Source organism: Stigmatopora argus, chromosome 4 (assembly GCF_051989625.1).
Source record: "Stigmatopora argus isolate UIUO_Sarg chromosome 4, RoL_Sarg_1.0, whole genome shotgun sequence".
NCBI classification, from domain to species: Eukaryota; Metazoa; Chordata; class Actinopteri; order Syngnathiformes; family Syngnathidae; genus Stigmatopora; species Stigmatopora argus.
In genome coordinates, this window is record NC_135390.1 from 7,790,276 (window position 1) to 7,804,690 (window position 14,415).

The 14,415-nt window shown below is 38.7% G+C and overlaps 1 long non-coding RNA gene across 1 annotated transcript in view; it reads left to right on the plus strand.

Moving 5' to 3' along the window:
- The window catches only part of LOC144072733 (uncharacterized), a 46,009-nt gene that overhangs the window by 15,945 nt on the left and 15,649 nt on the right, over positions 1-14,415 (plus strand). Inside the window, exons 3-9 of the long non-coding RNA XR_013299914.1 lie at positions 6,862-6,942; positions 10,444-10,584; positions 10,773-10,873; positions 11,463-11,563; positions 11,653-11,825; positions 11,891-12,044; positions 12,112-12,192. This is a non-coding gene — a long non-coding RNA (uncharacterized LOC144072733). The remainder of the gene's footprint in view (positions 1-6,861; positions 6,943-10,443; positions 10,585-10,772; positions 10,874-11,462; positions 11,564-11,652; positions 11,826-11,890; positions 12,045-12,111; positions 12,193-14,415) is intronic.

Genomic DNA, 14,415 nt, shown 5'->3' on the forward strand with positions numbered 1-14,415 from the left:
TTTAAGTAGGTCTTGAAAAGATCAGAAACGGCTGAACTTTTGTGTTTTGTAAAAAAATAAAAACAAATGGTCAGCTCTTCATTGACTTGTAGAGTGCATACATTTCACCGACAGCAACATCTATTTAATCTGAGTGTTCATACAGATTAAAAATGGAGATTTAAAGTGCATCTTGGTGATGGATGGTGAACCCCTGCGAGATTGTCCGATTAAGCTTCTGCCTTGTCATTCATATTAATTCCTGATTTGCTGTTGAATGTAGAATCAAGTGCTTATGGGATCATAGAGAATCTTTAAGTGTACGGTGGTTGGAAAAACAGCAAAACAAAAAAGCAGTGTTTAGGTAATGGACTGTTTTTTTTCGAAACACAACACTGATATGGACATCTACTGCATGTCACCAACAAAAATACACAACCTCCACCAGCTTCTAATGAGACTGCTGATGTCCCCGTTGACAGCATACCTAACATAAAGAGAGGAACGAAAATGGTGAAGTAGTGGAGGAGAGCACTACGTGGAAAAGGAATAAGTTAACAGAGGAGGAGTGCTGTGGCTTTGAGAGAGGAGAAGAAATTAACAGGACCCAGGAGATGGTCAGATCACAGTCATATTCCCTAGAGATCACTTGCCACAGACCCCCCCCCCCCCCCCCCCCCCCCCACACACACACACACACACACACACACACACACACACCACCACCACAGTGCTTGTTACGCAAGGCAGGGGCCACTAGGGGACTCCTAAGGCTAGACTTCACAAATGTGAGGCTCAAATGAGTTCACCATGCAAGCTTGGTTAAAAGTCAAGTTGGGAGGGAGAGGAAGGACACCACAATCATGGCGTGCTTTAAAACAGTCTGGTAGGATAGGAGCTGGAAAATTGTAACAGAGATGTTTAAGATCATTTTGGGAATAAATCTTCAAAATGACGTATACTATATGTTTTGACGAAAGTTTGGCGACACTCTTTTTCCTTGTCGACGATAATGTCAAATATTTATTCATCTTATTAGACGTGCTTCATAACTGAGCAAAGAATACCCCGAGATTTGGTACAAACGTAAAGCTGGCATGCAAAATGACTTGAATGGCTGGACATCGTAAGGCTTTTTCTTTTAAAAAAAGTGGTCTATGTAAAGTAAAGCTTTTATTTGTTTAAAAAATAAATACTATGTATATATAGTCAGGCTTTTTTCTTTAAAAATGACCATGTATATTAAGGGTTTTTATTAAAAAATGACCATGTATAGTAAGGCTTTTTTATTTAAAAAAACCGACCATGTACAGTAAAGCGTTTTTCTTAAAAGACGACATAGTATAGTAAGGCTTTTTTTCTTAAAAAATGACATAGTATTGTAAGGCTTTTTTCTTAAAAAAAACGACATAGTATTGTAAGGCTTTTTTTCGTAAAAAACGACATAGTATTGTAAGGCTTTTTTTCGTAAAAAACGACATAGTATAGTAAGGCTTTTTTCTTAAAAAACAACATAGTATAGGCTTTTTTCTTTAAAGACGACATAGTATAGTAAGGCTTATTTTCTTTAAAAACAACACAGTATAGTAAGGCTTTTTGTCTTTAAAAACGACATAGTATAGTAAGGCTTTTTATTTACAAAAAAAAACCATGTATAGTTAGGCTTTTTTCTTAAAAAAAGACCATGTATAGTAAGGCTTTTTTTCTTAAAAAACGACATAGTATAGTAAGGCTTTTTTTCCTAAAAAAACGACATAGTATAGCATGGCTTTTTCCCCCTAAAAAAACGACATAGTATAGCATGGCTTTTTTTCTTGAAAAATGACATAGTAGAGGAAGGCTTTTTCCCTAAAAAACGACATAGTATAGTATGGCTTTTCCCCCTAAAAAACGACATAGTATAGTATGGCTTTTTTCCTTTAAAAAACGACATAGTATAGTATGGCTTTTTTTCTTAAAAAACGACATAGTATAGTAAGGCTTTTTTTCTTAAAAAAAGACATAGTATAGTATGGCTTTTCCCCCCTAAAAAACGACATAGTATAGCATGGCTTTTTTTTCCTTGAAAAACGACATAGTAGAGGAAGGCTTTTTCCCTAAAAAACGACATAGTATAGTATGGCTTTCCCCCCTAAAAAACGACATAGTATAGTATGGCTTTTTTCCTTTAAAAAACGACATAGTATAGTAAGGCTTTTTTTCCTAAAAAACGACATAGTATAGCATGGCTTTTTTTCTTGAAAAACGACATAGTAGAGGAAGCCTTTTTTTCTTAAAAAACGATATTGTATAGTAAGGCTTCTTTTCTTAAAAAACGACATAGTATAGTAAGGCTTTTTTTCTTTAAAAAATGACATAGCAAGTATGGCTAAGAGAGTCGGAGAATAAATCTGACTTCTGATTCATTACCTTCGAGTTGTTGCTGTGGTCCACTGGCAAAATCATTGGGTCAGAACATGAGGCGGGAATCAGGAGTGAGTTCAATTCCACTCGTTGCAATTCTCAAATTGTTCATTGAGGTAATGAAAAGGATAAATACAACTTCCAACTTTACTGTGGTGCAGTGGCAAAGACAATGGGTCAGAACTTCAGGTGGACTCAAGTTCAAATCAGAATTGAGTTTGATTCCACTCTTTGCAATTCTCAAATTGTTTATTGAGGTAATGAAAAGGATAAATATAACTTCCAATCACATCATTTCAGAAGACACTGTGGTCCAGTGGCAAGAACAATGGGTTGAAATTAAAGTTGCACACAAGTTCAAATCTGGACTGAGTTCACGTCCACTCTTTGCAAATCTCAAATTGTTTATTGAGGTGATGAAAATGATAAATATAACTTCCAATCATCTCATTTCAGAAGTCACTGTGGTCCAGTGGCAAAGACAATGGGTCAGACAGACCTCAAGTTAGTGGATTTGACTGCCATGTGGGAGATGGGGTTCGAATCCCGCTCTCGTCTGACTAATCACTACACTAGTAGTTCAGTAAATGGGTAATCCTTTTTTCATTCAAATAAAGACTTAGTCATTTTTTTCAGCAAAACAATATTTCCGGTCAGCCTTCGGCTGACCGGATAGACAGTTGGGAGGGGGGGTCCCTGGTGGTGTTCGACAGTCGGCCTGCGGCCGACTGCCGACACCATACAGTCGTTGACTGGCGACACCGGGATGTGAACCCTCGACACCCACGTCGCAGGCAGGTGACTTACCCACTACACCACGAGGCGGCCCGCCTATATATGATTGGAAGTTATATTTATCCTTTTCATTACCTAAATAAACAATTTGAGAATTGCAAAGAGTGGAATTGAACTCACTCCTAATTTGAACTTGAGTCCACCTGAAGTTCTGACCCATTGTCTTTGCCACTGGACCACAGTGACTTCTGAAATGATGTGATTGGAAGTTATATCTATCCTTTTCATTACCTCAATAAACAATTTGAGAATTGCAAAGAGTGGAATTGAACTCACTCCTGATTTGAACTTGAGTCCACCTGAAGTTCTGACCCATTGTCTTTGCCACTGGACCACAGTGACTTCTGAAATGATGCGATTGGAAGTTATATCTATCCTTTTCATTACCTCAATAAACAATTTGAGAATTGCAAAGAGTGGAATTGAACTCACTCCTGATTTGAACTTGAGTCCACCTGAAGTTCTGACCCATTGTCTTTGCCACTGGACCACAGTGACTTCTGAAATGATGCGATTGGAAGTTATATCTATCCTTTTCATTACCTAAATAAACAATTTGAGAATTGCAGAGTGGAATTGAACTCATTCCTGATTTGAACTTGAGTCCACCTGAAGTTCTGACCCATTGTCTTTGCCACTGGACCACAGTGACTTCTGAAATGATGCGATTGGAAGTTATATCTATCCTTTTCATTACCTCAATAAACAATTTGAGAATTGCAAAGAGTGGAATTGAACTCACTCCTGATTTGAACTTGAGTCCACCTGAAGTTCTGACCCATTGTCTTTGCCACTGGACCACAGTGACTTCTGAAATGATGCGATTGGAAGTTATATCTATCCTTTTCATTACCTAAATAAACAATTTGAGAATTGCAGAGTGGAATTGAACTCATTCCTGATTTGAACTTGAGTCCACCTGAAGTTCTGACCCATTGTCTTTGCCACTGGACCACAGTGACTTCTGAAATGATGCGATTGGAAGTTATATCTATCCTTTTCATTACCTCAATAAACAATTTGAGAATTGCAAAGAGTGGAATTGAACTCACTCCTGATTTGAACTTGAGTCCACCTGAAGTTCTGACCCATTGTCTTTGCCACTGGACCACAGTGACTTCTGAAATGATGCGATTGGAAGTTATATCTATCCTTTTCATTACCTCAATAAACAATTTGAGAATTGCAAAGAGTGGAATTGAACTCACTCCTGATTTGAACTTGAGTCCACCTGAAGTTCTGACCCATTGTCTTTGCCACTGGACCACAGTGACTTCTGAAATGATGCGATTGGAAGTTATATCTATCCTTTTCATTACCTCAATAAACAATTTGAGAATTGCAAAGAGTGGAATTGAACTCACTCCTGATTTGAACTTGAGTCCACCTGAAGTTCTGACCCATTGTCTTTGCCACTGGACCACAGTGACTTCTGAAATGATATGATTGGAAGTTATATCTATCCTTTTCATTACCTAAATAAACAATTTGAGAATTGCAAAGAGAGGAATTGAACTCACTCTTGATTTGAACTTGAGTCCACCAGAAGCTCTGACCGTTTGTCTTTGCAACTGGACCACAGTGACTTCTGAAATGAAGTGATTGGAAGTTATATTTATCCTTTTCATTACCTCAATAAACAATTTGTGAATTGCAAAGAGTGGAATTGAACTCACTCCTGATTCCCACTTCAAGTTCTGAACCAATATTTTTGCCACTGGACCACAGCAATAACTAGGAGAAGAATCAGAAGTCAGATTTATTCTCCGACTTTCTTAGCCTTACTATACTATGTCAATTTTTTAAAGAAAAAAGCCTTACTATATACAGACGCTCCACTACTTACGAACATTCAACTTACGGACAACGGTACATACGAACATGTCTGCAAATTGCGTTTAAGTCCAAAAATGTTCGCAAGTCCAATTTTGTATTTCGCGCCTTTTTCGGAGTAGTACTTCTTTCTGCCGCTAATACCGACGCCTGGCGCTGTGAGAGCTCAGCTCACCCAGCATCTACCTTCTTCTTCGTTGGAATGCGGAAGTGCGTGAATGTATCTCCAGTGTGCAAAGAACCTTTTTCATTTGTATCATTAAATATCTCATGCATCCAATATTGAATATGGTTGGTAAAAAGCTAAAGGCTTCTATTGAGGGAGTTGCAAGGAAGAGGCAAGCCATTTCATTTGAAACGAGTGGCAATAATAACTTAGCTTGATGCGCGTGAGAGTGGTGAGCGTTTCACGGGCATTGAATCGTTCGACCGTCAGTACCATTTATAAACAGAAAGATCGAGCAGCAGGACCCAAATATTGAACGTTGCACAAAGTTTGCAAATCAATTGAATGATGCCATACAGTGCTACCGCATCATTTATGATGAAAAAAAGAAGAAAACTGTGCAATCGTCATTAGGTCGCTTCTTTTGGCCAGTTTCTAATACATAAATCTCTCTCTCTCTCTCTACAGTACTGTACATATTCTCTCCATTTTATTAATTTTTTTTTCAGTACAAACCAATGCGTGTTACTTATACAAGCCTTAAACATACAAATGCACTTATATAAACCTTCAATATACTTATATCAGCCTTAAACATAAATTATAATACAAAATATAGCACTGAATCAACTTACAAACAAATTCAACTTATGAACAATCGCTCGGAACCAATTGCGTTCGTAAGTAGGGGAGCGTCTGTACTCTTATTCTCTGAGAACATTACACTCAAAAGGCTAATTCCCATGTAGGGAGTTTTAGAGGACTGAAATGTCAAGCAGATCACTGGGGATTGGGAATTGGCCAATAATATGCATCCAGCTCAATGACACTGACACCTCCCATTGGCGGCACCATAAATTTGGTTGTGCACCTTTCCAAAGGACAGGCGTAACATCACATTCAATTGAAATGGAGAGGGGAAAAAAACTCAATATGGCAAATGAGATCACGATGAAGGTGGAAGCCTTACTTCCTCACTTTATATTAGAGGGGAAAGTAGTAGAGAAAGAGGAAAGTCTCATTATTTTGTTAGAACTATTTTTTCTACACATTTCACACTAGTTTGGACAGCTGCAGTGGAGTGGTATGAATGAATAGAAACATTTGTTAATCTATCGTCACAAAGATTTAAAATTTGGGCATAACAGAAATATAAATAGATGAAATGATTTCTTGGAACAGTGTCTACTGTATAGAGAACTGATCTCCAAACTATTCCACAAAGCAATATAGAGGGTCCTTTTGACCAATCCTGGGTCTTCCAAATAATGAATTGTTTGCAGTCTGGTGCTGCTTGTTTATCCAAAACTTTATTGGCCAAACTGCAGCTGAGTCGGTTGGAACAAAAACCAGGACCTGCAGCGGCCCTTAAGGACTGGTCTGGAGACCCCTGGTATAGAGGGTCTTAATTCAAACCTAGGACTGATGAGGCAGTGCAAACCACTACTTCACTATTCCACCCTAGATTTTGAAACACCTAATAATATTCATCCATCCACTAATGAATTGCTCATTTTCGTGTGGATGGATCACAATTACACATTTATTTATATAATATCCTCTTTTATTTTGGTATGTTCCTGTGCTTATCTGTAGTCAAAATAGCACTTTAACTCTCCAAATGACCTGAGTGTCTACACCTATGTGAAATTAGACTAACCCTTATTTACACCCCTTTGTTTTAGTTGGTTGCCAGTGCAAAACTTTGTGCCAAGCCATCACGATCACCTCTTGTTTCCTGTTTTGGAGTGTCCTGCCCTGTTCAGGTTTGTGGAATTATTATTTTATAATATTTTTTTATTGCTTTTTGACCTAGCCTGGGAGTACATCCAGGTCAATTAACATTTCTCCTCAACCTGCCTCTTGACTGCGTCTCGTGCATTGAACTCAGGCTGTTTTCACCCTGCGTTATAACAAATCACAAGCTAATAATAATAATAATAATAATCATATCACCTTTCTTTAGGTGTGACTGACTTGTGAATAAACAAAAAATACAGTTTTTACTCACCACTGTATATGCCTGTATCCTGCATTGCATGATTCATTTTTGCCAAGTGAAATATTACCATTTCACGGACTATTATAGAGGTGTAATTAAAAAAAAATCAACAACTCAAATTACAAGATTTTATTTGACTACATCTGTCATAGTGTTTATTTTAGTAAGATGAAAACAGCAACAGAATCAAGACCTATGCGGCAGTGCTGACATGAAGCAGATGGCTTAAACAGCGTAGTGTAGAAAGGTGTTATCCCAGGCTGACAGTGAAGATCTGCAATTGAAACAAGAGGGGCGGCTGTTGGCATAAGGTAAAGTGCCACCTTCTCCCAGCCTATATGCAGTATTGCAACTGAAGAGAAAAAAAAAGTCAAAGCAAAGATAGTCGGAGTCGACTGTCTCTCTCTTTTTTTGTGATTGTTCCCAGTCTTCCCAGTCACAACGGAATAGATGTCTATTGTCATCAATGGCAGTAAAACATAATCACTCAATGCTAGCCATATCAGTTGCCAATGACAGGGAGCAAGGTAATAACATCATTTAGTATATGTAATAAGGATTCAAAATGGACAAAAATAAGATTGTCTGATGCTGTAGGCGTGTCTACTGAATGTGCTAAACTCACGCTCCGCCCAATAATCCAATTGTTTTCTATAATCCTTGTAAAGCGTGATTTATGTGTGTTTATGTGTGTGTGTGTGTGTGTGTGTGTGTGTATGTGTATGTTAAGATTCTCTCGCTACGTTTGTCCAAACTGTGCAACATAGAAAGTTGAATTGTTCTATGGTGGCCAGAAACGGCTGTCGGATTCGAATAGACAAGTGATGGAATTTCTTCACCTTCTCTAAGTGTCTAACCTCAATCTTTTATTTGTTAAACAACTATTTTTCAAAAGAGATTTCTTTTAATAGCGCAACGATTGTCTTTTGGTTCTAAACAAGCAGGTGGGACCGGCGAAGCCGGGCCCCCTTGCTTGTTGTCAATAAACTAAGTTTGTATCAGTCCACGAGTCGCTTATTTACTATGTCTTCACAACTCATCTACCATGCTAGTGTGGCTTTATGGGTATGTACGCAGTGCAAAAGGCATCTTCCTGGCCTCTAAATTTTCAGCACTATATTTGCATTCTCGAGGAAAATCATCTGTAGCAGACATTTGAAATCTGCTCTGCCAACTTGTGCTTCTGTCTACAGTGGAACCAACTTAATTGTGCAAGGCATACATCGTCAAACAGGGCGGCAGCACAACTCAAACATTTTGATAACAGAGCCCGCTTCTACTTTTTACTCACACAGGAATAACTTTCTTGGGGCCCATGATAAAGAACAAAGAATAAAGTTGTATTAAGCACATTTGAAAAAAAGTGTGTTAGAAGATGTCACATCCGTGGCTTTGTGATTGCTATGTTCACAGTCACTCTGTCCTTATTAGCCTCTCCTCTGGCCTTGAGTTTGAAAGCCAGCCCAAACTACAGAAGACCAGAATGACTGGCCATGTATCTTGTAAATGGCAGAAGCAATAAATTGGTCTTATACGTGCATATTTTCAGCTTTTATCTTAAAATATATTTCAAGTACTGTATTTAGATAATCATCACAATGACTGCATAATCCCTTTTACAGCTACATCAAGTATATATATATATATATATATATATATATATATATATATATATATATATATATATATATATATATATACATATATATATATTGCCCCTTGTTATGAGTGTGAGCGTGAATTGTTGTCCGTCTCCTCGTGCCCTGCGATTGGCTGGCCACCGGTTCAGGGTGTTCACCGCCTCTGACCCCAAAGTCAGCTGGGATAGGCCCCAGCACCCCCGCGACTCTAGTGAGGATAAAGTGGTTCAGAAAATGAATGAATGAATTATCCTCACAAGGCTTGTGGGGGTACTTGAGTCTATTCCAGCCAGCTTTGGGCTGTAGGGACGGAACACCCTGATTTAGTTGCCAGTCAATCGCAGGGCACGATGACGAAAACAACCATTCACGCTCACGCTCATACCTAGGGGAAAAAAATCGAGGGCTTGGCCAGCTTACTACCATGCATGCTTTTGGGATGTGGAACCAAAGTATAACTGGCGAAAACCCCCACAGCCACAGGGAGATCATGCAAACTCCACACAGGAAGGTCTGAACCCTCCAGGGATTGAGCCCTCCATCTCAGAACTATGGGGCAAATGCGCGAACGACTCAGGTAAGCTTCTCTATGAATGAATAGGTTATGGTTGCCATTTCAAGAGGAAAGGGGGTGTGGGGTAGTAGGGTGAGTTGTCAATTTGTGACAGTGGTTGAGGTGTGTGTGTGGTAAGGACTGTATGCTGTGCAGACTGATGGAAGGTAGGGTGGTGGGTGGTGCAATCCATGGATTAACATGATCAAAGAAACCAATGCAGAGCCACATGGAAAAGCAAGAGAGAGCAAAAAGAGCTATACAACCACACCCATAACTCCTGTTCTCTCTCTTTTTCCATAATAACTCCCAGGCAGGCCATGAACTAGACCTGAACTGTGGCTTCCATGGACCTCAGTCTCTCAAACAAATAACAAGCGAAAATAGTTTTTAAAAACCTTCTGTATCCAGCATTAGTTTTTACACATTGCGTTAAAGTGATGTGCTGGCATGTATGCTACCAGGCAGGAAATAAACAAGAAAATAGAATTTAATCAGTGGCGCACCATCAGGGCCTGCAATGCCTTACCTGCAGGCCGAAAATATATCTGAATCACAGACTGATGTTAATGATATTTTGGGCATGAATACTTATTATAAATAATTCCAAATTGGATGTCAGATTTTTTTCATTTATTTCATTTAGTTGCGCTGCTTCCAGAGGTGCATTTTCATATTTAAGCATTTAACCAATCACATTTCAGCCATTATTTGTTGCCAGGGTCAGAAATTTCCTGGATGCCTTCACAATCAGTTCTGTAGGCCCTGCAGCATAAAATGAGCGTAGATAAAACTGTTGCTTTAGCCAATCAGATTTCGAGTTGACGACACCAATGCCCTCTCGCTGGCGTAGGTAAATGTCATCGCTTTCACAAACTATGATTGGCTAGTGATAGAGTGGACGAGTCAGGGTTACCAAACTGTATCTGTAGCGAGCTACAAAAGCAAATATACTGTTGTGTTGATTTAATAGCGGTGGAGAAGAAATGGATACGGTTGCAGATTTAAATACACATTTTCATGAAAACAATATATTTTTGTGTCTATTTTTAATATGCATGACCGAGGTCAGAGTTCAAATGACTGCCGCCATTCTTCAAAATGGCGGATGAGCCAGTAACCAGTATGGCAGTCGTCTGCATAGTAGCTCAGAAGTGACGATTTACCGAAGAAAGACCTGATAAAGCTCTCATAGGACAATGCAGCACAATCGGCACGTTGTCATTTGGGGACTTCGAAGCCCGAGTTTTCATTTTAAGAGTGCTTTTTGACGAGAGCATGCCTCGTTCGCGTGATGTAGCCCCATGTGTATGGAGACAGAAAAATGTTTGCTAACAAATTGACTGCATTGCGTTACCTATAACTATGTTTAAAAAGAAATCATTCCATTATGTGTTTCAGTGCCTCAACGAGTACAGACTTCTTTTAAACATAAAGAATGTGGCTAAAACGGCCAAAAAGGAGCAGCTTATTGACGTTATAACGAGCTGTTTGTCAGCAAAGTGAGTCATTTTCTATTTTCTCTATCCGTGTAATAATTAAAAGTCGGCATTCAGTATTCACGGATATGCTCAATTAGCTTGTTCTTTTTATTATGATACATTCATTTTTTAATGAAAACACTAACTGGTCTGGTGTTGATTTTTAATAGCAAGAACCTGTGTGGTTAACTCACACCCACACAAGTGCCATCAGTGGAGGTGTAAGGAATAAACAGTACCGTTATAGAATATACGTATACATTTTACCCTGCAATTGTTTTCACTTCACTTTCTTAAACCTTTTCATTTTTAGTTTTGAATGTAGTTTGGACAAAACCTAAGTGAGACATTCATTCAACAATAGCGCGGGGGTCATTTTTGACTCAAGTTTAAACATATGGTAAAATAGCCATTTTTCCTCAGTGTATGAAGAGAAAAACGGAAGCAATGATGACTTTTAGGGATATTTATTTAAAAAAAAGAATGGATTTGAAATGATTGACTGGGAAAAATTCATCCAGGATGAAATAACATGGGAAATGAATGTGGGTCATTTGGGCATCAAAATGGTTGAGTAAGCGATTACATAATCACGCTGTGGTGTTTTGAGGTTTAAAGCCACGGAGACAGACGGTGGAAGAGGTCACAAAGCAGGTGAAAGCTGTCAAAATTGACAAGACCAAAGAAGTCAAGGAAGAAGTTGTGGATGTGGTAGGACTCAAGTATTTCAGATTATTTAATTTATTATTATCATGTAGTGTGTACTAAACCTACTAATTTTGTATCTTGCTTCTCTTCAGGGTCCACCCAACTTTACCAAATCAATGCTAAAGAAAGGTGCCAAGACAAACTTCCCCAAAGAGGGTGATACGGTGAGCTACTGGTATATGGATGGGAACATTGGCGGACGGCAGTCTTTGACACCAACATCCCCTCAGGGTCTCCTACTCTGGTCCTCGAGGGCCCCAGTCCAGTGTGTTTTCCATATCTCCCACCACATCTGAATCAAATGATCAAGATCCTGATTATTTGATTTAGGTGTGTTGGTGGAGGAGGACATTGAAAATAGACTGGATAGGGGCCCTCGAAGACTGCAGTTGGAGATCCCAGTTATAAAGACTGATCATTTTTGAGTCTCTACCTGTGCACGGTCAAAAAGAACACCAAGCCACTGAGCAAAATCATCAGAGGGGTATGTCTAATACGTATTACCTTTTTTTTCTTCCTGTGGCTTTAATGTTTCTTGCCTTCTTTTGCAGTGGGATGAAGGCCTGTTGACTATGAGCAATGGAGATCACACCTAAGTGGGGTTATGGGAACAAGGGCCTTCCTGATGACAGGTATCTGGTTTTTTTTGGTCAAGTTTTTTGACTTGGCTAATCTTGTCAGTTTTTTTTTTTAATGTTGGACTTTGTCTATTGTCTAATCTATTATTGACTTTTTTTTCTTCCGAATTCCACCCAAAGGGAAGAGGGATTTTCATCCATTTGCTGATGAATGATCGCACTGCTCCATTTTTAATTGCTGGGTGGCATTCTTGAAGCCCACTTGGATTTTGTGGAAAATAAATGTTCTCAGTGTATATATGTCTTATTCTTCACATTTACCTCGCAAATAACATATCAAGTTATTTTTTTTATTACCGGAAAAGATTTTAACTCTTGCACACTTAGAAGTTGGCATCATATTGAAGTGTTGGTTGGTGTGGCCAGTATTTTCTCCCTCCACCTGCAGACAAAAGACAAGACATAGTTATAAATTTACTGAGACACAAATCTTGCCAAAGAATATTTAAAAAAAAAAACCTTAGGGTAGAAAAGCCATAGAAACAATTACATTTAATGTTAAAGAAAAAGAGACTTCATTGTACCCCCCCAAAAATTGCTGCTCCAAAATCTACTTCAAGCCAATATCAAATGAAGTTTTTAATCTTTAAAAATAAGATCCTTCTTACCTTAGGGGTCTGGCCTCTCACTTTCCCAGCACGAGTCAGAGAGCTATGGACTTTATCTATATAAGAGGGGAAAAGTAATTTGCAACTTATGTTCAGTGAAACCTCACCATGGTGATATAATTCATAAAATAGATCAAATTTCATGTTAGAGTTACATAAGATTATGTTTTAAGCATTTATGTAATTTGGATGAATACTTGGATATTCTACAATAAACAAATACATTAACCTCCCAGAAGCTTGCCAGTATTCTCCAGAGTTCAGAGAGGCATCATCAAGCAGGCAACCTGCATGGAAGATCACCTGGACATGGGCCTGATGCGTGCAACAAAAAAAGTTATATATAAAGACTGGATATTCAATAGTTAGGCTTAGGTGGTTTCTTCTTTGTAACTAGTTTTACCTTGATCTGGTCCAGTCTCCTCTCCTGTAACCTCAAGGGTGCGAATGTTCTAGGCACGCAGGAAGAGCTGCATCTTGATGCTAAACAGAGAAAACTTGATTTAACCAAACTATTTGGGAGTTGCCAAACAATTATTACAGTAGAGAGAAATCTTACAAGAAATTTAATAAACAATCAAGATAAAGAATGAATGAAAATAAGTTAGTGAGTGCTCCTTGCTATTTTCCCTTTTCCAGACAAGGTGATTAAATATACAGACTGACGTTAACAACTAAGAGGAAGTTGGCCTAACAATTTTTGTATAAATATTTTTTTGTGTGAAAACAACAATTACAAATTGGAAATGGGTGTTTAGCATTCGCAGTGAAAACTATCATTACATACAACACATCAGGAACTAAGTCGTGCCTCTGGGTGTCATTTTTGACTGAGCCTTTACCCAGCAAACTGTCCGTTGATGTCTCCGCTTTGTTTGATTAGATTAAGTCTTTCTACACGACTCAATAATGGAGAGAAAACGGACAACATCCTTATTTAAGTTAAATGGGAAGCTTCAGCGTGACACTAAGATAACTAGTCACATGGAGTAAACAGTCGGTGGGGAGCCCAAACTTAAATTATCTACAGTGTGTTCAACCTGGCATTAAGCAAACACATTTGTTGGCGTTTTTTCACTCAATTGATTCCTAAAAAATCTCCAGGTAACGTGATAAAGGCACTTAGGCCAGTAAATTGCTGAACGACTTACCTCGTTGGCGTGCTGTTCGACAGGACGAGGTTCTGCGCATGTGCTCAATTTACGCACCTGCGTCGACAATAGGCGTAACCACGCCCATATTGTCCCGACATATTGAATGTGGAAAAGATGGTGCCTTGCTTACCGCGCTCCACAAGGTGGTTTGTCCTCCCAACTCAATTACCATGTTTTGAAGATGACGTAGAATATTCGTGATTTTTGTGGTCTTGATGCTATAAAACAGTCTCATATCATTATCTGAGCCGCTTTGGAGTCATTATTCAACTGTACTGTGAAAGGCGTTTCTATCCTTTGTTGCATTTTACTCAATAGGAGGAAAGGAAAATTGTTTACCTCTATTTATTCATGTCAGAAGTTACATAATCACTAAACACTATCTCTATCTGTTCCATGAGCAGGCGAACGCATAACACTCACTACCTCTTCCATGTTCATTCATACATTTCAAT